The sequence below is a fragment of the Symphalangus syndactylus genome, chromosome 20 (assembly GCF_028878055.3).
Source record: "Symphalangus syndactylus isolate Jambi chromosome 20, NHGRI_mSymSyn1-v2.1_pri, whole genome shotgun sequence".
Taxonomy (NCBI): Eukaryota; Metazoa; Chordata; class Mammalia; order Primates; family Hylobatidae; genus Symphalangus; species Symphalangus syndactylus.
In genome coordinates, this window is record NC_072442.2 from 20,878,375 (window position 1) to 20,901,031 (window position 22,657).

The window sequence follows — 22,657 nt, forward strand, 5'->3', positions numbered from 1 at the left end:
GACAAGCCAATGAATGCAAAAGAAAGTGAAAGCATGACTAGGAAATGGTGAAAGAATATGTGAATTATGAGTGAATGAACGAATGGCCATGATGCATGAATGGCCACAGTCAAGTTGATGCTACAGACCACAATAAACATAGGCTGCTCTTCCAGGCCGGCCAACTCCATCTGGGCTAGTGTGTGTGGTCTTCCTGGCAGCCCTCCTCAGAATCCTCATTAGACTAGCAATTTTCTACCCTATTGTTCTGAGTTTGGATTATATGCTTGTTACCATTTGTCCTCCAGTGATTAGGAAAACTTTGAGATGGTAAAAAAAAGAAAAAGAGCTTCTCCATTTGTGAACCCCCAAATGAATATCATTGCAACTCAGGCCAGATTTCCAGAACTGGACTGTCATTATGTCAATCTGATGTTAATTAAAATGGTAATTGGATGAGAGTTTTCAAACAGCCTCCCTTACTGGGCAAGTGAGCCTTCCTGCTGGGCTGATTTTGGAGGAAGAGAAGCTGGCAGGGAAGAGAAAGGAAGGTATTATGGATTTTTTTAGGCCTGGAGTGCACCCATTCATCTATTTGCTCCAGTGGGGGTATGGATAGCAGTCTGATATTGTAGTTTTATTCCGATTCAGTGGTTTAAGAACCAGAGAGGCAGGAAGAAAAAATGAAGGGTCTTGGCATTTACAGACCCAGGCTTAAGGACCAGCTTTACCATAGACTCACTGTGTGATTATGAACAAGTGACTGAGCAAGGTATCTTTGGCCAGACCATGATGAATCTCAGCTTTCTCATTGTGAAATGGGATAATCACATCCACTTTACATTGCAGCATCACTGTGAGGGTCAAATGAGACAAAAGTGACATGGCTTCACCAACTCTAGGGTGTCATAAACAAGAGAGATCACAATCTTATAAGTAGCCATCCAAAAATATTTGTTTAGGGTTTGAACAAATCTGTGAGTGCTATGGTTTGAGTGAAAGCTCAAGAAAAATGCAAACAAAACAAAACAAAACAAAAAAAGAAACCCAAAACACAAAAAAACAAAAACCTTGAAGCTACATCATTTGGGCACTGGCTTCTCCTGCTTATTATTTTTGATTTGTTCAGTCTGAGCCTTCGTTGGGCCAGTTTTCATCCCTCCTTAATCCTATTGCTTTTTCTCAGGCTAAAAAGAAAGGAGTGAAGAGTTTATTGTATGACTGCCCAGCACAACTGTCTAGCAGCTCAGGCCCCATCATCTTTGTACCAACCCACTTGGTTCTTGGAATGCTGTTGATCACCAGGATGTCATGAATTATGATGGTTCGTGATCTGCCTTCACGTGGTTCACAGTAACTGCAGAGGGGTAGAGAGGGGGTGCTGACTTACTGTGAGCCTTCATGGGTGAGGCACTGGGTTAAGCATTTCACATGTGTGGCCTCCTGTCCTCCCTATGCAACAGTCCTTGAGGTCCACATTAATCTTCCTTTGCAGAGAGGAAGGCTCAGAGAAGTCAAATCATTTGCCCAAGATCAGACAGAGAAGGAGAGGCAGAGTCAGAATTAAAATCCTGGTCTTGGTGAGGCAAAACTATGAAATAGTCACGATGAGGCAAATGTTCTCTGTTTTTTCTGTGGCCTTTGGGCTGCATATAGGCCTATCTCTGGGGTTGAGTGGATAAACATAGGCATAAAGGAAGGCTGCCTGGATCATCTTTCCTGCTTCTGAGAGTGTGAGAGGAGCAATGAGAAGTGGGAGAGACGTTGGTGCCCTATGATAGGTCCAAGGCCAGAGAGATAAAAGAAATTGTGAATTTGCAAACAAAGAAGGAGCTCTGTGCAACTAGCAGTAGGTCAGGAACTGGAGCTGTGAGAGGAGCCGGGGGCTGAGAGCAGCTATTGGCTAAACCATATAAGAAGAGTGTGCAAAGAACTCCCACCTGCTGCCCACAGCAAAGCTAAGGTGCTATGGACAAGCCGCTCTGTGTTCCAATGAGGGAACAAGAACAAGCCGCTACTTGTTCCCAATGAGGGGCTACTGTCTCTGTGCCTTAAAGGCACTTGGCCTCTGAGGACAGAGGCTGATGAGCAGGGTTCTCCAGAGATGGGGACATAGGGGGTGCCACTGGGGAGCATCATGCTTTCCCCCGAGATGTGTTTCCAAGGTCCTTGGGGTCAAGTGAAGTGTGACACAGCCCCCAAATCAGGAGATCTGACTCAGGGATAAGGTCTTAAGTGTTCTCATCCAAGACTGAAAGCCTCAGCAGGGAATTAGCAAATTCATTCATTAATGGCCCATTGACATTTCTATTATAAAGACTAATCATTTGTTTTTATTGAGATCTTTTTCCTTGATTAAAGCCATTAGCACCAATGAGTAACCATCGATCAATCAACAAGCTTTCTTAAATGTCCCCAACTTGGTCCTGATTGCAGCCTGAATACAGTCAATTTTACCTCTTAACTATCTCTCCAAGCTGCCCAAGCTGCCCACTTCTCTCCCTCTCTGTTGCTGCCTCTCTGGTCCAAGCCACTGCCGTTTCTCACCAGGACTACGCTGATAGCCTCCTGCCTGGCTCTCTTGGCCAACAAGGCCTTGCTTAGGCCCTTTTTCTTTTCTCCCCAGCATCATATCCTGCCACGGCCATTCTCCCAGTAGCCTTTTGCATCTTCATACTGTCTACGCCTTTCTGCAGATTTTCACATGTTCAGCCTTGGCCCATCCTTTTCCCAGGCTTGGCTTCATTAGATCCCACTCACTCTTTAGCTCTCAGCTCAAATATTCTTTCTCAGAGAAACCTTCTATGACCCCCTGAGTCTGAATCAGGCCCACTTGTGCCCTCTCTCTCCCAGCACTCTGCCCTGTTCCTCCTGGCACTGGCCCAGGTTGTTTTAGGGGTTTGTTCATTTGATTCTTAGGTTTCTCCCTGGCATGCAAGCTCTGCAGGAGCAAAGATCACTCTATTTTATCTTATCTTGGTTTTAGGGTCAGTACTGGGGGGAGGCAGGCGAGGTGCCTAAGGAGCATCATTTGAGGAGGCCTTCACTCCCAGACATGGGCCCTGAGCTTGCAGTAGCCCGAGAGTAAGTCCTCCTTAAGTCTTGTTCCCGCAGCAGCCCAGTGGCACTCTCGTCCCACCCCTGCGAGGCTCTCCAACTTAAGACCAACACAAGGAAGGTACATACCATAGGTACTTGTTGAGTGCATACATTGGAGGCAGGAAGATTAAGAAAAGGAGGTAGTTAGGAGACTGCACCCGAAGAGGAGGGGAGAGTGGAAGACGTTAGACCATGCAGGGACAGCGAGGAGGCTGGAGGGAGCAGTGCAGAGAGAATCCAGTAGGTAGAGAAGAGAGGATGCAGCGATGGTCTGGGTGTGGTGGAACGAGGAAGGGGATGTTCTAGGTTGGAAGTTACCCCTGGGCTCACGTGCCTACTGAGGCCATTGGGAATCTGAGGGCAGGTGCTCCAGGGTTTTCCAGGACTCTGGGAGAGGGAGCAAACCCAGGTCCTTAACAAGGTCCATCTTCACTGAGAATGCTGAACACGTTTCATTTCTCTTTTAAATTTTAATTTGATTCTGTCACTGAAATCACATTAGGCCCCACTCTGCTCTTCAAAATGACATCTTTTAATGTTCCCCAGATATGCAGATCAAACAGGTTCCAAAGAACCTCTTCCTCTCCCCTGACCCCGCTTCTCCATGGCTCCTCTTTCTCCCTCTCCTTTCTTCTAATCAGGACATGCAGTTTGGTTTCCCAACCAGGCTACTGCTAGTTCAGATACCCTCCTCACATGTCGGTGGGACTGACCATCTGACTGTGGTATTCAGATGTGCAGTCCAGGCACTGTCCTCATGCTAGTGGAGGGCAGTCATACCACCCTGTGGGGACATAGATAGAATCTCAGCCTTCCCTTTGGCTGCACTGATTGACTCTGTGACTTTAGGCGAGTCACTTGCCCTCTCTGAGGCTTGGTTAAAACATGACACACTTGGACTAGAAGATTTGACAGCTTTCCTGTAGAGTCCTATCTCTTGGAATCTACACAGTATTGGCCCAGGACACCTCAGGGACATCAAAATCTGTCAGTGCTCGATTCTGATATGGAATAACATTGTATTTTCATATAACCTACACATATCCTCCCATATACCTTAAATCATCTCTAGATTGCTTATAATAACTAATACAATGGAAATGCTATGTGAATAGTTGTTATATTTTTATTTGTATTGTTTTTATTGAGTTGTTATTTTTATTATTTTTGAATATTTTAATCTGAGGTTAGTTAATTATGTAGAACCCATGGGCATGTAGAGCCCATTGCATTTTCATTTGAGAGTCTTGGGATTTTTCTGAGAGAGAGAGAGAGAGAAATCATTTAGTTCAAGATGGTCCAAATCCCTCGCTGCTCACTGACTTCAAGCCTACAGCAGCCAGTCAGTATGCTGGGAACATCTGGGGCCTCATATTACACAACCGAGCTAAACACAAGATGGGGATCAAGAAGGAGAGACAGAGAAAGAGAAAGAGCTGGAGGGGAGAGAGAGAAAGAGAGAGAGAGAGAGATTAAAAGAATAAGATAGCAGAGAGAGCAAAGTGGATGAAAGAGAAAGGATTCTGATCATGTTTTTTTTGTCCCCATGAAGCTAAGATGCTGCAGTTGGACATCTTGAGAATTGATTGAAAAACCCAGGATACTTGAGGAGAAGGCTGTACTCCTTTCTGTTCCACCTGGAACCTGTGTGGGCCTGGCAGAGGCAGTGGCATTGAGCTGCATTCAATAAAGAAATTATTTCCATGGCGGTGTGAGGCCAGCTGAAGCCTATGCTCAGAGCAGGGAGCGGTAGTTCATGCCATTCTATCAGGTAGCACCTCTGGGCTCAGTGCTCATTTGCTGAAGTGTGTTGGGGGTGGTTCTGCCTTGCATTTGCTGTTAGCACATGAGAGTTGGCTGAGCCTGGCTCCCTGGTATCAGTCATACATATGTTCTGAGATGTCACTATGCTGGAGGTCACTCACACACCCAATTCACACACCCATTTTAATGAGGCCAGAATCAAGGCTGAAGCTAAAACCACATGGATTTGGAAATCTTAACAGAAGCACAATTCATTAATTTTATCACTGTCTTCCCTCACTGAATAAATTGACCAAGCTTGCACCATTCATCATGGCAGTCGACATCCACACTTCCTCTTTTTTCCATTTGCACTCCAGGGTCCTTGCCAGTGAATAACTAGCTCGTGGCATCACCAATCTTCTCCGCCTCCTCCCATGGGCCTTCATCTTTGCTGACTGGTTACTGGTTTTAATTTTGAGGGTCTCATGATGCCTGGAGGGCAGTCCCTGATAGGAGTGGTGGGGATAAAGAAGTAAGCCTGGGATGAGCTGCTAACCAGGGCAGGTGCCTGTCTGTGCACCCACTGGGTGCCCACAGTGGCAGCTGAGGGAGGATGGGTGATGCCTTTGTGGGAAGATGGCAATGGCTTTTTAATAGCTGGGGGCCCCCCTCATTCATCTGCACATGCTGAGTTTATTTTGCCATTTGTCAAATTCTGACTCTAGGGGACCTAGGTTTGGAGTGGTTCAGGCTTCAAGATTGATGACCCGAGTGGAATAACAAGTCCCCCTTCTCCCCTAAACAAGCGGCACTGCCAAGAGGAAGCTCCATGGCCCTCTCATCTCTGAAAGGTCCATTTCTCTACCTCTGCAGAGGCTCAAATGAAATATTTATTTGGGATCTCACCAATATGCCACAGCCTGCCTCCCTGACCATGCTATAGACAGTGAGCAAGCTTCTAAATGAGCATGAGGCTTAATAGCTTAACCCAGGTTCCACTTTGTTAAAGAGAGGAAAGGAAAAAAAAAAGTTCCAGTCCTCCTCTATTTGGAGAATGGATATTCCTTGGGTAAAAGCAGCTCTTTACTGAGGCTCGTGTTCCTCTAGCTGCTACAGACAGGCCTCGAACACACACACACTCGAGTAGGATGCTGGAGGACTAGGGTGTTGAATGGAAGCAAGCACAATTTTCTTAGGCAGGAAGGGACATTTCATAGAATCTTTAATTCCCAGGGGTTATAAAATCTTAAAAATCCACCCAGTTCAAACCCCTAATCCTTAAAACCCTGCTGGAACACGTCTGTCTATAATTGAATGCTTCCAGTGATGGCAAAATCAAGACTTCCTGAAGCAGATTATTCCTTATATGGAATAATCTATTGCAAGCATTTCTTAAATAGGATTGAAATCTGTCTGTCTGTAGCTTCTACCTACCCGGCCAAGACTACCCTGGAAACGCACAGAATACATTCATTGCTCTTCTCCTTAATGCCTTTCGGTAAAAAGACAGTGATCTTGTCCTCTTTGAGGCTTCTTTCTTCCAAATAAAGTCCTCAGTGGGCTCTTTCATGCTAGGCACTGGGGATGTGAAAACAACGGTGTCCAGTGAGAGATGAGGTCCGTGCCTCAGAAAACACATTTTCTTTTGCCATGCTGGTTGTTGAGGAGGACATCTGCCCATGCCCGTTCCAGTGTTTCCACCCCTCTGCACATTCCCCTCCTAACTCACCTCCAAGAGAGGACAGTTGCCACTTTAGGATCCAGGACACTCATTAAACCCCGTTTTACTAATGAGGAAGGCCTCTGTGGGTGAAGAGTCCACAACATCTGTGTGATGTCCCCTTTGCTGTCTGGCTGCTGTGAAGTGAGGAGGCCAGGCAGGACTGGAGTCCTCAGGGCAGGCTCAACTAGGCTTTCTCTGTTCTACCCCTTCTGTGCTTGCAGCCCAGTCAACCCTATTTTGACCCAGCTGTCTGGGAATCGGGAGCCAGAGGCCCCACTCTGGCTCTCAGCATGTGAGTATGTGTGTGTGTGTGGTGTGTGGTGTGGGTATGTGTGTGTGCGCAGCCATGCTCCAGTGTGACTGTCAAGCACATTAAGGACTCATCCAGCTGCAAAAGGAATATCCTTGTTTATCTTGCCAGTCATCTTTGGGAATAACTTCCTAGTTTGAAACTCCACAGTGCAGAGTAGATATTAGAAGGGTAGGATTCAGGAATTTATGGGTTTATGACTCAGTACCACCTGTGTAGCACCAAACCCCATCCTAATCTTCAGTTTCCCTGTGCCTCTTGAAGTGTGACATGCAGAATTAAACTGAAAACCTACCTTGAAAAATAAAGTTGTGCTCTCTGTTAAAAAAAAATCCCATTTGTCAATTTTGGCTTTTGTTGCCATTGCTTTTGGTGTTTTAGTCATGAAGTCTTTGCCCATGCCTGTGTCCTGAATGGTATTGCCTAGGTTTTCTTCTAGGGTTTTTATGGTTTTAGGTCTTATTTTTAAGTCTTTAATCCATCTTGAGTTAATTTTTGTATAAGGTGTAAGGAAGGGACCCAGTTTCAGCTTTCTGCATATGGCTAGCCAGTTTTCCCAACACCATTTATTAAATAGGGAATCCTTTCCCTATTGCTTATTTTTGTCAGGTTTGTCAAAGATCAGATGGTTGTAGATGTGTAGTTATCTCTGAGGCCCTGTTTTGTTCCATTGATCTATATATCTGTTTTGGTACCAGTACCATGCTGTTTTGATTACTGTAGCCATAAAAAAGGATGAGTTCCCGTCCTTTGCAGGGACCTGGATGAAGCTGGAAACCATCATTCTCAGTAAACTAACACAAGAACAGACAACCAAACACCACATGTTCTCACTCATAAGTGGGAGTTGAATAATGAGAACACATGGACACGGGGGAGGGGCACATCACACACTGGGGCCTGTCAGGGGTGGGGGGCCGGGGGAGGGATAGCATTAGGAGAAATACCTAATGTAGATGACGGGTTGATGGGTGCAGCAAACCACCATGGCATGTATATACCTACGTAAGAAACCTGCATGTCCTACACATGTACCCCCTAACTTAAAGTATAGTAATAAAAAAAAATCAGAGACATCAGAGAAAGAGGGAGTCCATGCCTTGTCTGCCAGAGACAGATGGGGAAGTGTTGTTGCACCCATTGGTGCCCCTCTTCCTTGCCCCAGAGGGAGTGGCTAAGGTGACTCGTAAATGTGTGGTGGGTCTCCTCTCTATCTTGGCTGTTGATCTATGGGCAATGATGAGAAGCAGCTTAGAGAAAACGAACTGAATGTGTTTAAAGAAATAATGTCAAGAAGTACGTCCGTTGAGGCTCATTTGAGGGATGAGGGATTTGACCAACCCCATTCCATGGCGGCACAAAGCTTGTCAGTTCTGTGACTTTCTGGGCATTTCTGGAACTATTGTTAATGTAATGACAGTGGCTTCTGATGCCAGAAAGGGTGGAAGCGAGCAATAGGTAAGAATGAAGAAGCAGGTAAAGATTGCTGGATGGATACCAGCATTTCAGGTCTCTATGTGTTTGGTAGAAAATACAGCAATAGCTATTGAAATTAAAAACGTATTACTCTTTGATCCAGCAATTCTTTTTTAAAGTATGTGTTCCACAGATATACTTGTACATGTGGGCAAAGATGGATGTGCAGGGATAGTAATTGTAGCGTTTTTGGTAATATCCAAGACAGGAAGCAACTTAAATTTCCATCAGTAGAGGACAGGTCACATAAAATATGATTCATCAAAAAGATGGACTAACATACAACCTTGAAAAAGAATGAGGTTCGTCTAATCGCGTCGATGAAACTATCTTTGAGACATATTAAGGAAAAAAAAAAACTACAGACGGTGTGGTTCCATTTGTGCAAAATAAAATGGTCCATTCACAGACACAGGTGCCTATATATGTTTAGACTCTTTCTGGAAGGATACACATAAAACTGGTAATACTGTTTACCTTAAGCTGGGAGTGGTGATGAAGGAATAAGGAATGGGGAGAGAGGAGGCTTTCTTTTTTTCATATGCCGTTTCATTATGTAAATGCATTATCATAAGCTGCGCTATATTTCCAACAAAAGTAGTTCATAATAAAAAGAAAGCATATGCCTTCTGCACGTCTGCTAGCTGCTGAGCTTCTCGTTGCCCCAGATATTTATTGAACACCCATTGTTTGCAGGATATTCTGTTAGCCCATTTTGGGGAGGAAGTGGAAAAGCTATGGTTCATGCTTTCAGGAAATCTACTGTCCAGATGGAGAAAGAAATGTGTGCATGCAGTTATTCTACAAGTCTGAGCAGGGAAAATGGAATCTTGATTAGGGAACTGATGAAGATTTTATGAAGATGGCTTGCAAAATTTTGGTAGTGGAATTTTAAGCCTCACAAATGGATGAATAGGGCACAGAATTCCAGTTGGAGAGAAAAACATGAACTAAAGATATGGAGTGGTAAATGAAAAGCCATGTGGTGTCACCTTAAGTGTACCTTCTCATCTACTTATGGTACTACCAGAAATACCACTTTCTTTTGGGTTAAGGCATCGTTTGCTTTCAGGAGTCTTTGTGAGAATATGGATATCTGCTTTTGATTGAGATATAAGAGAATAGATTCAGGCAGGGTGCTAGTAAGCCAGTCCACCCCCCTCCAAAATAGTTTGAATCTGTAGCATTTGCCTATTTCCAAGGGGTAAATATTGCTCCCATGGCTGACTTCAAGCTACCAACACAGAATAGGAGTTGGGACGAGATGCGCATAACGGGTTCCTTTAAGTCCAAAAGATCTCACTCCAGCCTGCCATGCCACAGGATGAATTAGAATCCCAGAGTCTCGGAAATAAAAGAGGCATTAAAGAGAGTTTAACATAAACCTTAGCTACACATGAAGAAATTAATGTGTTTGCACAACGTCCGAGGAAGTGGTAGAGTTGAAACATTATCTTCTAGTTCTTGGTTTAGTGAAGTTTCTACTTTTCCTTGGAAAGCCCTTATGTAATGGAGGGAATGGAACATGGAGCAGTGTAGTTTTGGTAGAACAAAAAAGGTCATGAGGAGAAGCAGGAGCCTTTCTAAGAGAGAGCAGTGTGGGGTTCTAGAATAGAATAGGTCTTTGTCACCAGGAAGGTTCTGTGAGCTGGCAAGCTGGGGAGCAAGTGAAAGGATCACAGCAGGGAGGAGGGGCACAGTCAGGAGAGGCCTTAGGGGAAGGGCTTGGAAGACAAAATTTCCAGTTGCGCAGTTTTGTTCAGGACTAATGTTTCTTCCCAGAACAGAGATGTAATGAGCTGACCTGAAATATGGGAAAGAAAAACTGGGTGAGTCCCATCCATATCCTTGATGATCTGTGTGCACTTGGGGAAGTCAGTTCTCCTCTGTAAGAATCAGAGCTTTCCTTCTTAAAGTGGGCCCTGGGAAAGGGGGCTAGTAGATGGCTTCCAAGAACCTTCCAGTGTGACAGTCTTTGTGGCTGTGTATCTGGTTGTTCAGTGAAGAAGCCCCAACAACCATCGCGGTAAGGAGTTGGGGAGAGTGGGTGCAGCAAGGTGCATTGACTTATTTTTTTATTTATACCCAGTTTGGGGTAGACAAAGAGAAATCAGAGCAGCCGAAGGCAAAAGTGAGATTTGTTTCTGAGTTTATAGTAGGGGCAAGAAGTAGAAAATGGGTCAGGGAAGAACAGGACAGAGAAACAGAGAATCCTCTTTGTTATGTCATGCATTTAAAAAATGTGACAGCCCATGCTGCTCTTCAGTGGAAAGCCATTGCCTTCAGGGCAAGGTCCAGGTTCCTTTGCATGGTCATAGAGCTCTCCATTTTCTGCCCTTGCCTACCTTCCCAGGCTCCTCTCCTGGGTCCCTGACTCCTACCTCCCTGTCACCTAACCAACACTAACCAAGCACACGTTGCTTGCTAACAGCCTGAAGGTTTGGGGTGCCAGCCTTTGCACAGACCTCTACCTGGAATGCTTTTCCCAACAGTATCTGCTGGGCAAACTTCTATTCATTCTTCAAAATCCTGTTCTAGCACTTCAACATCTTTCTTAAGCCTTTCTTACATGACAGCTTCTTCCCTGACCTGCCTCCAGATGGAGAAAATCGCTTGCTTCCTGAGCAGCTGCTTCTGTAGGCATGCCATTTTAACGGCAATACTGCAATTACATTGCAAGTTCTGTTTTTATCTCCCCCATTTCCCTGTGAACTTCTCAAGGGCAGGAAACTTTGTCTTGGCTCCTGAGGATGAAATGAGCTGAATGGTGACTAGCTCCCAGATGCTGGTAGAATAAAGCGGGGAAGACTGCTCCTGTAGCCACCCCCATCCCCAACAGCTCCACCCTGGGAAAGACAGAGTAGGGCATGCCAGGTGATGCAAAGACTTGTATAAAGCTGACTGGGAGTGCTGGTCTGCCAAGTTCCTCAAACTGTTTTTAGCTGAGCCCCTAAGGGAACTTGAGTGAAGCTCTGGGTGGGCAGGAGGGTTGCAATGCCATCGTAGAGTGAGGTAGTTGACAGTCCTGCCCATGGTGGCTCCATGCTGTTCTCCAGTAGAGTCTCTCCAGCTCTCTGGAAATGAGGGTCTTTCCTGGGATCCCACACAAATTCAGCCCTCTGCTAAGGGCTGATGCGGATGCTGTGGTACGTCACTCAGATACCCCTTCAACAGAGGGAGACTTAATCCTAATGCCTCTTTTTTCCTCTCACAGGTGCTGATCTCCACGCCAGGATCTAATCAACTGTTTGCATGCTAATCTCCAGCCCAGACTCAACCTACAAGGTTGTCAGTCTGCTGCTAAGGGCTGCTAAGATTAGTGGACTGGTCAGAGTTGGTGTAACACGGTGATGATCTCTAGGGACAGTGGCAGGACCTGAGACTGAAGGCAGGAAGGTAATGTCAGCAGAGCAACCAAGAGAGTCACAAGGAGAACTGGGATCAACAGAGGTCATTAGAGTGCCGCGCAGCCCTGGCCACCAAGCATCAGCCTGCCATGGCCATCTGAGATGTTTTTAGCTGTAGTGGGGAGGTGGTGGTGGGAGTGGGTCACACTTCAGATATCATACTGTTGGGGGTTCTCACCAGCATGGATGTTGTGACGCACGTTGGCCTCAGTCATGGCCATACGTCAGTCTCACTTAAAAATACTTATTCCAGGACCATGCCTTGAAAGATACTGACGTAATTGATCTGTGGTAAGGCCTAGGTCTTGGTATGTTTTAAATGTTCACTGGGGATTTCTAACATGCAACTAGAATTGAGAACTACCGGTATGGTGAAAACATGATGAGCGCTGGAATAAGAGTTGGGTTTGAATCTGGTCCTATCAGTGACTGGGGAACTACAGGCTGTGATTGATTATTCTGAGCTTCCATTTCCTCATCTGTAAAAATCATGTAAATAATGTGTATTTCATAGAAATGGCATAAGGGTGACATGCTACTAGTAATAACACTGATGGTGATAACAGCTTTCAGTCCATGGAGCTTTTTGTGATCAACATTGTTACTATTTGTGTTCAGACTTAGCTTTTTGTCCTTCCTTCACCAGGGTGTAGCACCCTGTGGTAGAGTTGCCTTCCTTAGTCCCTGCTGTACTGTGAGGGAGTCCTCTCTCCTTGCCCTGGTTTCAGCTACTCAGGGTTCAGCAAATTGGCTGCTGCAGCTCAGTGGAAAACCAGTGACTCTTGGGGTTGACCAGATGACCAAACATTGGCACCCATGATCACACTCTTGTCCATATCCAGAATAACTCATGCGGCAGCTCGGCCCTTCAGGATGACACTGGTCAATGTGTGGCCGCTATGTGGAAAACTAGGCAGGGCAGGGGCTGCTCATTCACAGGGGCAGCAAGAAGTTCAGGAAGCTTAGAGGACTTCCTCAGAATTGTACTGGTTGCTGTGTGGCTTTGGATAAGTCCTTTTTCCTCTCTGTGCCTCAGTTTCTTGCTCTGTAAAACACAGATGGCTGATCTGGACAAACAAAAATTCTATTCAGTTTGATGCTGCTGGTTCTGTGACTCCCCCTCTACCCCAGGAGATGCCTTGGGGGGTTGGCATCATCTCTGCCTTCTTCCTCAGAGACTCCCATGCAACAGGGTGGGGCTCTGAGAAACTCCATTTCAGAGCAGGGCCCTGAGAGTCTGTTCTGGTCACTGCCCACACTGACTTTCCTCACTCCTGCCTCCCAAGGGTTATACGTTTCCCCATTTCTCCTCTTGCCACCTAGAACTTTAAATAGCCTCCAGCACACTATGTGGCTGCCAGAAGTTGTAATTAAATAATGTCCAGCTGTCAGAAAAGCTGTTATAAATGGTCCTTTTGTCTGCACCACTGTCTGGGAAACCAGGAAGGAGAGAAACTAGGGGGTTATAAATATGAAGGGCAGAAGTTCAGTGGGGAGTCTGGGGAAAGCAGCTTTTAGGGACCCTGAAAACACTGGAGGAATTAAAAGAAAAAGTGTAATTAGTCTATGGCAGAGGCCCCAGTTCTGGCTCTGTGACTGGATTTGCACATTGGGTAGCCTGAAAATAATTTGGGAAGCTAGTGTCTTTATCTGGAGCTGCAATTAACATCTCCTTTTAAAATCCAGACAGGAAAGCAAAAAGGGCACAGTGAGTGCTGGCAATCCAGAGAAAGTTCTCGGATCAACTTTCATTATTTTTCACCTTGTTTTCTTCCTTCCTTTAGTCCTTCCTTCCTCTCTTTCAACAAACACACTTGAATCCCTGCCCTTACTAGCCCCTCTACCTCTAGAGCTCCTGCACTTCACCTTCTACCCCCACAGCCACCTTTGTTGGTGCCATATCTGACCCTGTCTCCTAGGGGCAGGCCAGGATCTCAGTCCTCTCTCCATCAAAATATGCCCATCCTGGGAGCCACTTGCACCTTCTTTCTATGCTGCAGAATCTGTCAGTGGATCTCTTGGAGTGCCCAGAGATTTTTCTCTAAATGAGAAATAGGGAGAGGAAATGCACATTTATTGACCATGTATTAAGTATTAAATAATTTATGCACATTATTCCACTTAAATTTCCCAACACTCCTAGGAGATAATTATTATGAAGCCCAGTATTGTGAATGAGGAAACTGAGGCTCTTCGAGATGAAACGACTTTCCCAAGTTACACAGCCAGTAATTAAAGTACTGGAGATTAGAAAACTCAGTCTCTAAACTCCACGAGGGCAGAGGCTGTGTCTGTTTTGTGCATTGTCTTGCTAGGGCACTGCATGGTGCCTGGCACATAGAGACCTTGAGAAATATTCACAGAAGAAAGAAAGGAAAGAGAAGAAGGAGAAAAAGGGAAAACAACTCAGCTCTGTCAGACGCCAAAGCCAGTGATCTTTCTATCATGACGTATTGTCTCTGTAGAATACAGACAGGCAGTTATGAATTAGAGAGATGTATATAATAGTTGGGGGAAAGTGATTGTTAAAATATGTGCAAAAATAACATGATTAGAAAGCAGAAGATTGGTTTCAAGGATCATTGGGGAGGTGGAGTGAGAGTGCCGTGGGGGTTCAGAGGATGGAGGGATTGCATGCAGCTGCAGGAATGGGCAGACTTCATGAGGGAGGCAGAGTTTGAGCCTCGAAGGATGAGTAGGATTTGGACACAGAGAGATGGTGGTCAGGGAAGGTTGAGAAGACAGAAGGGATGGGGAGAAACATAAATTATCTGTCAGGAAGGGATAGACCAGTGGTTAGGCATCTGAGTCTCCATGGTGTCCTTGCTTGGCTATTAGGGATGAATCTGGCTGTGAAGTCCTCTATCTGGGCATTCTGAGACATTCGCTGACAGATTCTATAACACAGAAAATGTGTGAGTGACTCCCAGGATGGGCATATTTTGCTAGGGAGAGGACTTAGATCCTGGCCTGCCCCTAGGAGACCCGGTCAGGTGCAGCACCAACAAAAATGGCTGTAGGGGTGGAAGGTGCATCGCAGGGACTCTGGAGAAAGAGGGGCTAGTAAGGGCGAGGGCTTTGACTTCACTTCTGCTCCTCCTGTGTTCCGCAGCATTCTGCAACCTGCCACCCAGCCACCCAGGGCACCTGACTAGTGCCCAGGGACAATGAAGCGTTGTTGAGGCTGTTGTTGAGCTATTTGTTTTTTTTGTTTGTTTTGTTTCATTTTTGCTGTGCTGGACATGCTCTGAGAGCAGCAGGAACACAGATGATGGAAGAAACAGCCCAGTGGTTTGGGGGATCATTAAATAATTATAGCCAGGGCACTTTACCTTTATGGACAGGCTGCCTGGCAGCATCCTTAAAGGCCAGCTGGGAACTCATACGACCATTTTAAGAGACGTGAATGCTCATAATGAGAAGGTCTGCAGTAGAATGATTCAAGGTTACTCAATAAGAGCCCTCTGTAACAAAACACAAGAGCCCAATCATCCCTTTCTGGGGCTGGGACAAACTCTTGACCACCACAAAACTTTTGACTATTTCATTGGTGAGGAGACCTTGAAGCCAGCTTTAGAGCAGGTGTGACAGACACTTCTCCACATGAGGGATTCCAGGACAGGATGGATACCAGGCATGAGTGGGGATTCTCAATGTAATATATTTGCCATCAGGGCTAGGCAGGTGTCCTGCTACCTGGACAGGCAGCCTTGAGCACACCTCTAAATTCTTCTGGGCCCTGGTTTTCTATTCACAAACATTCATTCAAGAAGTCTCTTGTGAGGACCTGCTGTATGCCAGGTAGGCTCTGCGGGCAGGCAGGAAACAAAAGCCCATGATCTCTGTCCTCATGGAGTTTCCAGTCTAGTGGAAATAAACACGTAATCACACAAATGAACACATTATTGCAGTTTGCAATAAATGTTATGATGGGAAAAAACAAGGTGCTATGGGAGAAACTTTTAGGGTGGGGAATCAGGGAAGACCTCTTTGAGGAAGTGACTTATAGCTGATACCTGAAGGGTAAGTTATCTGAGTCATATTCGGAGGAAGAGCTCTTGCAAAGGCCCTGCGGATGGGAATAGATTCGTACACTTGAGTAGCTGCAGTTCAGCCTGCATGGCCAGAAACAGGGATCGAGGTGCAAAATGGAGTGGCATGAGGCTGGGGTGGAGGACAAGAGAAGGGCCAGTGATGCATCAGCCCATTGATCAGAAGGATTTGGGACTTACCCCTGTGATTGTTGGGAGACCATCGCTCAATTTTAAACAAGAGTGAAATGATTGGATTCACATGCTAAAAATAAAATAAACCATAAGAGATGGAAAAACAACAACCAAACTGCAAAAATACTTGGGCCTCTGTACAGGGGAAAACAAAGATCTGAACAAGTATTTTCATGTTGCGGAATCTACCCCATGGGAATAATCTGCTAGCAGAACAAGAATTATGTATGAAAGTATCCATTATAGTTAAAAAGACCAAAACCATTCTGGCTGCTGTGTGAAGGGAATAAACGCTAATAAGCCTTGCCTGCTTCAGAATCAAATGAGAGAAAACTATGAAAGGGCTTTGTAAGTGGCAATATGGGTACATGTTTGAGAGGGACCCAAACCTCCAACTCTCCATCCTCCAACTCTCCATCCTCCCCCAATAAAATGCTGATTATCCCAGGAGCTTAAGGCTTTAAATCTATTAAAGGGGAAATGACCCAGGGAGGCTCTCTTTGAGCTAAGCAAGACAAAGGCAGAGCCTCAGCCCCAAAGGGACTAGAAGCAGTGATTCTCAACCCTGGCTATACATTAGAGATAACTGGTATGGAGCTAGCCTTGCAAATGGCCCCCAAAGAACCTTACTCCCTTGTGTACCAGCCCTTGTATACCAGCCCTTGTGTAGTCCCTCCTATACTGAATATGACTATCTTATGCAACCAAGAGGACATTGTGGAAATGATGGAGTGTGACTTTCAAGGCTGGGCCATAAAACACATTGTGGCTCTGTCTTGCTGTCTCTTTCTTGGATTATTTGCTGTGGGAAAAGCCAGCAGCCATGTTGTCAGGATGCTCAATCAACCTTGTGGAGGGGTCCACGTGGCAAGTAACTGAGGTCTCCTAACAACAGCCATATGAAAGAACCTTGTGGAAAGAGATCCTCCAGCCCCCAGATGACATCTTACCTGCAACCTCATGGGAGGCCGTGAGCCTAAATTACCTAGCTACACCATTCCCTAGCTTCCTGATCCACAGAGATGGTGAGACAACACATACTTTTTGTTTTAAGTCATTTTTTGGAGTAATTTGCTATATAGTATTAGATAACCAATGCTCCTGGGGCACTTAAAAAAATCTCTATGCACAAGTCATATCCCCAGAAATTCTGATTCATTTGGTCTGGGGTGAAGTCTAGGCGTTGGTATGTTTAAAAGCCCTCAGATGACTCTAATGTGCATCCAGGATTGAGAACCACTGGACTAGAGAATCGAGTGAGTAGGTCAACAAAGCAGGGATTAGGTATAGGGTATTGCCTCAATTTCTAGGGCTAAAACTTGGTTTACGCTGCAAGTTCTACTCTGGGATAAGTCTAAAGCCTAGTGTGGATCAGAGCCCAGGGTCACAGTGGGCTGATAGTTGTCTTAGTGTCTACAGCTTCTGCGAATCCCTAAATTTCCCTTAGGACACAGGGAAGGAAATCAAGTGACCCCGTTGGAGGGAAGAAGAGAGGTCCAGAGCCAGTCAGGTAAATCCACTTTCCACAGTCCATAGCTTTGACCCACGAACCCTCCCTGCAGTCCTCCCCCTTTGGAATGCAGGTGTGCTGGATGCCCACTTCTCCACTGATGGACAGCCCTCCACCTTCCTCCCACCCACCATTGTTTTCTGTCCAGACAACGTTCCTGTCTCTGAATGTTCTCTTTGTAACTTATGAGCAATGATGACAGCTGATTCTGAAAACCTTTGTCTGTCCTCAAATTTCCATGACTAATGAGACATTGTTCCCATCTCTGCACAATAACTCAGGAGGCTCCGCTGTCTCTTTGTACTCCCTCATGTTATCATCCTGATGAAACCTGCAATAAAGTAATTAAAGTGATTAGAAAGGGAGTCCTAGCAGATGAAGATGCTGAGGAGATGGTCAGATATTGTGAGCTCACCCAGGTGATCTCAGCCCTGTGTGTCAGGGTAAGGTGTCTGTTCTCCTGGGATTCTCTTGTGAATGGGTGCTAGTATCACCTTGCATCTGTGGGGTACCAATGATTTCAGAAGCATTTTAGATATTTTTTTTTAGCACTTGTAACATGGTAGGTGTAGAAGATACAGAATTTAATAAAACCCTCTTCTTGTTCTCAAGAAGCTTTTGGCTTAGTAGAGACAGATAAGAGATAAGATAAGACTACCAGGAACACTTTCCCTGGGGGCTGAGAAAGCACAGAGGAGAAGCACCTTGTTCAGCCTAGGTAGTTTTTTGTTTTGTTTTGTTTTGTCTTTTTTTGCTTTTTTGAGACAGAGTCTCGCTCTGTCACCCAGGCTGGAGTGCAGTGGCGTCATCTTGGCTCACTGCAAGCTCTGCCTCCTGGGTTCATGCCATTCTCCTGCCTCAGCCTCCTGAGTAGCTGGGACTACAGGCGCCCGCCACCCCGCCCAGCTAATTGTTTGTATTTTTAGTAGAGACAGGGTTTCACCGTGTTAGGCAGGATGGTCTCGATCTCCTGACCTTGTGATCCACCCACATTGGCCTCCCAAAGTGCTGGGATTACAGGTGTGAGCCACCGCGCCCAGCCCAGCTTAGGTGTTTTGAACAAAATGAGATCTGAGGCATTTTGTTGCCTAAGCAAAGACAGAGAGGGGCATATGAGAGAAACAGTAGGTGCAATGTACAGATATAAGAGCATAGGGCTTTCCAGGGAATCATAAGCAACCCCTTGTATATCTAAATATGTTCCTAGAAACCACGGCTAAGGGGGGTGACCCAATGGCAATTGGTGGAAAGCAACTTGCTTAAGTTGAACACCAGCCTATGCACAAAAGGGATCCAGTGCACAGGAATCACTACCTGCAAAATACATCCTTGACCCAACCCAACACCATATCCAGATCCTACTCATTTCACAGACTATAGAACCCTTCCCTTTTGTTGTACTAGCCTAGTGTTTTCTCCAGTCCCATCTCCAGAACCAGGGCTTTGATTTGCATTCTTCTTGGCTGCATGACCCACTGAAACCCTGGCTCCTTGCTGGTCTTGTCCTCTTGTCTCCTGCTTAGGCCATGTTAAAACTGGCCTCCATTACCTTTCTGACTGTCACCTGGGCCTCAGTGCCTTCTCTTATGAACTGTATCCACAGGCAGTCTTAACACCTTCAAGGGTTTTATGGGACCAGGAGCTGGAAGGAGGAGGGCTGGGAAGGTAGAAACCCAAATGCCCGATGGGACTCCTGGGGGAAAATCTAGAAGGGACAGAAGCATCAAGAGTAGGGCACCAAGGATGCAGAATGAAGGAAATAACGTTGGGGGAATACAGCGTTAAAAATTGGTGACATAGGTAAGGGGCTCCTGGATACCCTACTTCACATCACTGACCCTACAATAGGAGTCATAATTGTCGATGCCTTCATCTAGATGTAGGGCTGGGAAAAAATAATGTAAATGTCAAGTGGTCAGTGAAGCAATGCAGGGTGCTGGGGCCACAGCAACCTGGAAACCCCATGGTCCATCTAATTGTGAATGCAGCTACTCAGTTCCAACCCACAGCTGCCATGTGGAAATGTGGTCCAGTGTAACCAGACATTGTAACTTCTCAAGATAAGCCAATAATCTGTATTTTAATGGAAAATAGTTGGCAGTTCAAATAAAAACAAACAATTAAAAAACTGTACATAGATAAGACGAAGGCAGTATGGTTTTTGAATTTCATCTTCTACATAAAAACAAACAGAGCAACTAGAGACCAAAGCTCCTAAACCCATGGACATTTATTAAATGTCCATGCACATTGGGTAATGAGGTCCAGCACACTGGGTAATGAGGTATCCCCATGAACCCTAAATACAAGCAGGTGAGGACAAACCACTAACGACCACAAGCCCTGCCTGGTCTCAGCGTCTATGTGAGAGGATGCAGAGGGAGGCAGCAAGGTATCTGATAGACCTGAGAAAAACAGAATCCCCAAATAGCCAGCATGTCCTCACTGGAAAGCACAGGGGACAATTTGATAACATTAGGTAAAACTGGGAAGGGGTCTGCCCACCCCATTCGTGGGTCTATGGTAACATCTAAAAGGATGAAGCAGTCCAGACCCTAAAAATGTTCAAAATTGACCAGCCAGGAGTCCCCCATCCAGAGTCCACATACTGATGAGAAACTGCAGGGTGTGGAATCAAAGTTGAGTACAATAGGGATGATAGAATCAGAAGAAAGAGGTCAGGAGTGGTGGCTCATGCCTGTAATCCCAGCATTTTGAGAGGTCGAGGCAGGCAGATCACTTGAGCTCAGGAGTTTGAGAACAGCCTGGCCATGATGAAACCCTGTCTCTACTAAAAATACAAAAATTACCCAGGCATGGTGGCACACACCTGTAATCCCAGCTACTCAGTGAGGCTGAGGCATGAGAATCACTTGAACCCGGGAGGTGAAGGTTGCCGTGAGCTGAGATCGCAGCACTGTACTCCAGCCTGGGTGACAGAGTCGTATAAAAACTGGGTAGAGGAAGAGAGTCAGGAAATCTCAGAAGAAAAGATACCATATTTTAAAATATTGCACAAAAACAACAAAAGAAGGAGCTCTGCGAAGTTAGAAAAGCTAACCTGAACCAGGCCTCCTTCACAAAGCCCAGGAAAACTATGATTGCATTAAAATAAACATCATAAAAGTATTGAGGGCAAAACCCACACAAAATCATCATAAGAACAAAGAGAATAAGGTACAGAACAACTTCTCTATAGACAGTGAAAGTACACCAGTAAGATATGCCCACAAAAGAGTATAACTATAATGCACTATATTCCAAAATAACTGAAAAGACATTAAGAAAATGATGCAAGGACAACACAAATGAGAATGTAAAAAATACTCAAAGACTTATGGCAAATCACAGGCAAGAATGAGAAACAAAAGAAAAAAGTCACTTCAGAAATGAAGACCAAACTAGAAGGATCACAAGAATAAATTAATACAATTGACCCTTGAACAACGTGAGGTTGAACTGCGTGGGTCCACTAATACGTAGATTTTCTTATGCCTCTGCTACCTCTGAGACAGCAAGACCTCCTCTTCCTCCTCCTCCACAGTCTACTCAACGTGAAGACAACAAGAATGAAGACTTTTATAATGGCCGGGTGCGGCGGCTCATGCCCATAATCCTAGCACTTTGGGAGGCCCAGGTGGGAGGATTGCTTGGGCTCAGGATTTCGACACCAGCCTTGGGAACATAATGAGACCTCGTCTCTACAAAAAATACAAAACTTTGCTGGGCATGGTGGCATATACATATATTCCCAGCTACTCGGGAGACTGAGTGGGAGGATCCCTTTGGGAGGATCGCTTGAGCCCAGGAGGTCGAAGCTGCTGTGAGCCATGATCCCTACACTGCCTTCCAGCCTGGGCAAAAAAAGACTTCATGATGATTCACCTCCACTTAATGAATAGGAAATATATTTCCTCTTCCTTAGGACTTTCTGAACAACCTTTTCTCTAGCTTACTTTATTATAAGAGTACAGTATATAATACATATAATATACAAACCATATTCATCAACTGTTCATGTTGTCAGTAAGTGTTCTGGCTAACAGCAGGCTATTACTAGTTAAGTTTTGGGGGAGTCCATTAAAAAGTGGGCAAAGGACATGAACAGACACTTTTCAAAAGAAGATATACATGTGACCAACAAGCATATGAAAAAAAGCTCAACATCTCTGATCATCAGAGAAATACAAATCAAAGCCACAATGAAAAACCATCTCACACCAGTTAGACTGGCTATGATAAGAAGTCAAAAAATAACTGATGTTGGCAAGGTTGCAGAGACAAAGCAACACTTATGCACCGTTGGTGGGAGTGTAAACTAGCTCAGCCATTGTGGAAAACGGTGTGGTGATTCCTCAAAGACCTAAAAACAGAACTACCATTCAACCCAGCAATCCCATTACTGAGTATGTAGCCAAAAGAATAGAAATCGTTCTATCATAAAGACATGCACGTGTGTGTTCACTGCAGCACTAGTCACAATAGCAAACGCATGGAATCAACCTAAATGCCCATCAATAGTAGACTGAATAAAGAAAATGTGCTACGTATATACCATGGAATACTATGTAGCCATTAAGAAAATGAGATCATGTCCTTTGCAGGAACGTGGATGGAGCTGGAGGCCATCATCCTTAGCAAACTAACACAGGAACAGAAAACCAAATACATGTTCTTATTTATAAGTGGGAGCTAAATGATGAGAACACATGGACACATAGAGGGGAACACTAGACACTGGACCTATCAGAGGGTGGAAGGTGGGAGGAGGGAGAGGATCAGGAAAAAATAACCAGTGGGTATTAGGCTTAATACCTAGATGACCAGCCAGGCACAGTGGCTCATGCCTGTAATCCCAGCACTTTGGGAGGCCAAGGTGGGTGGATCACTTGAGGTCAGGAGTTCAAGACCAGCCTGGCCAACATGGTGAAACCCCATCTAAAATACAAAAATTAGTGGGTCATGGTGGCGTGTGCCTGTAGTCCCAGCTACTTGGGAGGCTGAGACAGGAGAATCGCTGGAACTTGGAGGCAGAGGTTGCAGTGAGCCTAGATCGCGCCAGTGCACTCCAGCCTGGGTGACAGAGCAGGATTCTGTCTCAAAAAACAAAACAAAACAAAAACAAAAAAAAAACCCTAGGTGACGAAATAATCTGTACAAAAAATCTCCACGACACAAGTT

The 22,657-nt window shown here is 45.3% G+C and overlaps 1 protein-coding gene and 1 long non-coding RNA gene across 4 annotated transcripts in view; one reads left to right on the top strand and one right to left on the bottom strand.

Moving 5' to 3' along the window:
- The window catches only part of ASIC2 (acid sensing ion channel subunit 2), a 1,112,670-nt gene that overhangs the window by 381,021 nt on the left and 708,992 nt on the right, over positions 1-22,657 (bottom strand). The window lies entirely within an intron of this gene.
- LOC134735196 (uncharacterized) overlaps positions 10,023-22,657 on the top strand; it is an 82,813-nt gene continuing 70,178 nt past the window's right edge. For both annotated transcript variants that reach the window (XR_010118022.1, XR_010118021.1), the window contains exons 1-2: positions 10,023-10,162; positions 11,548-11,729. This is a non-coding gene — a long non-coding RNA (uncharacterized lncRNA). The remainder of the gene's footprint in view (positions 10,163-11,547; positions 11,730-22,657) is intronic.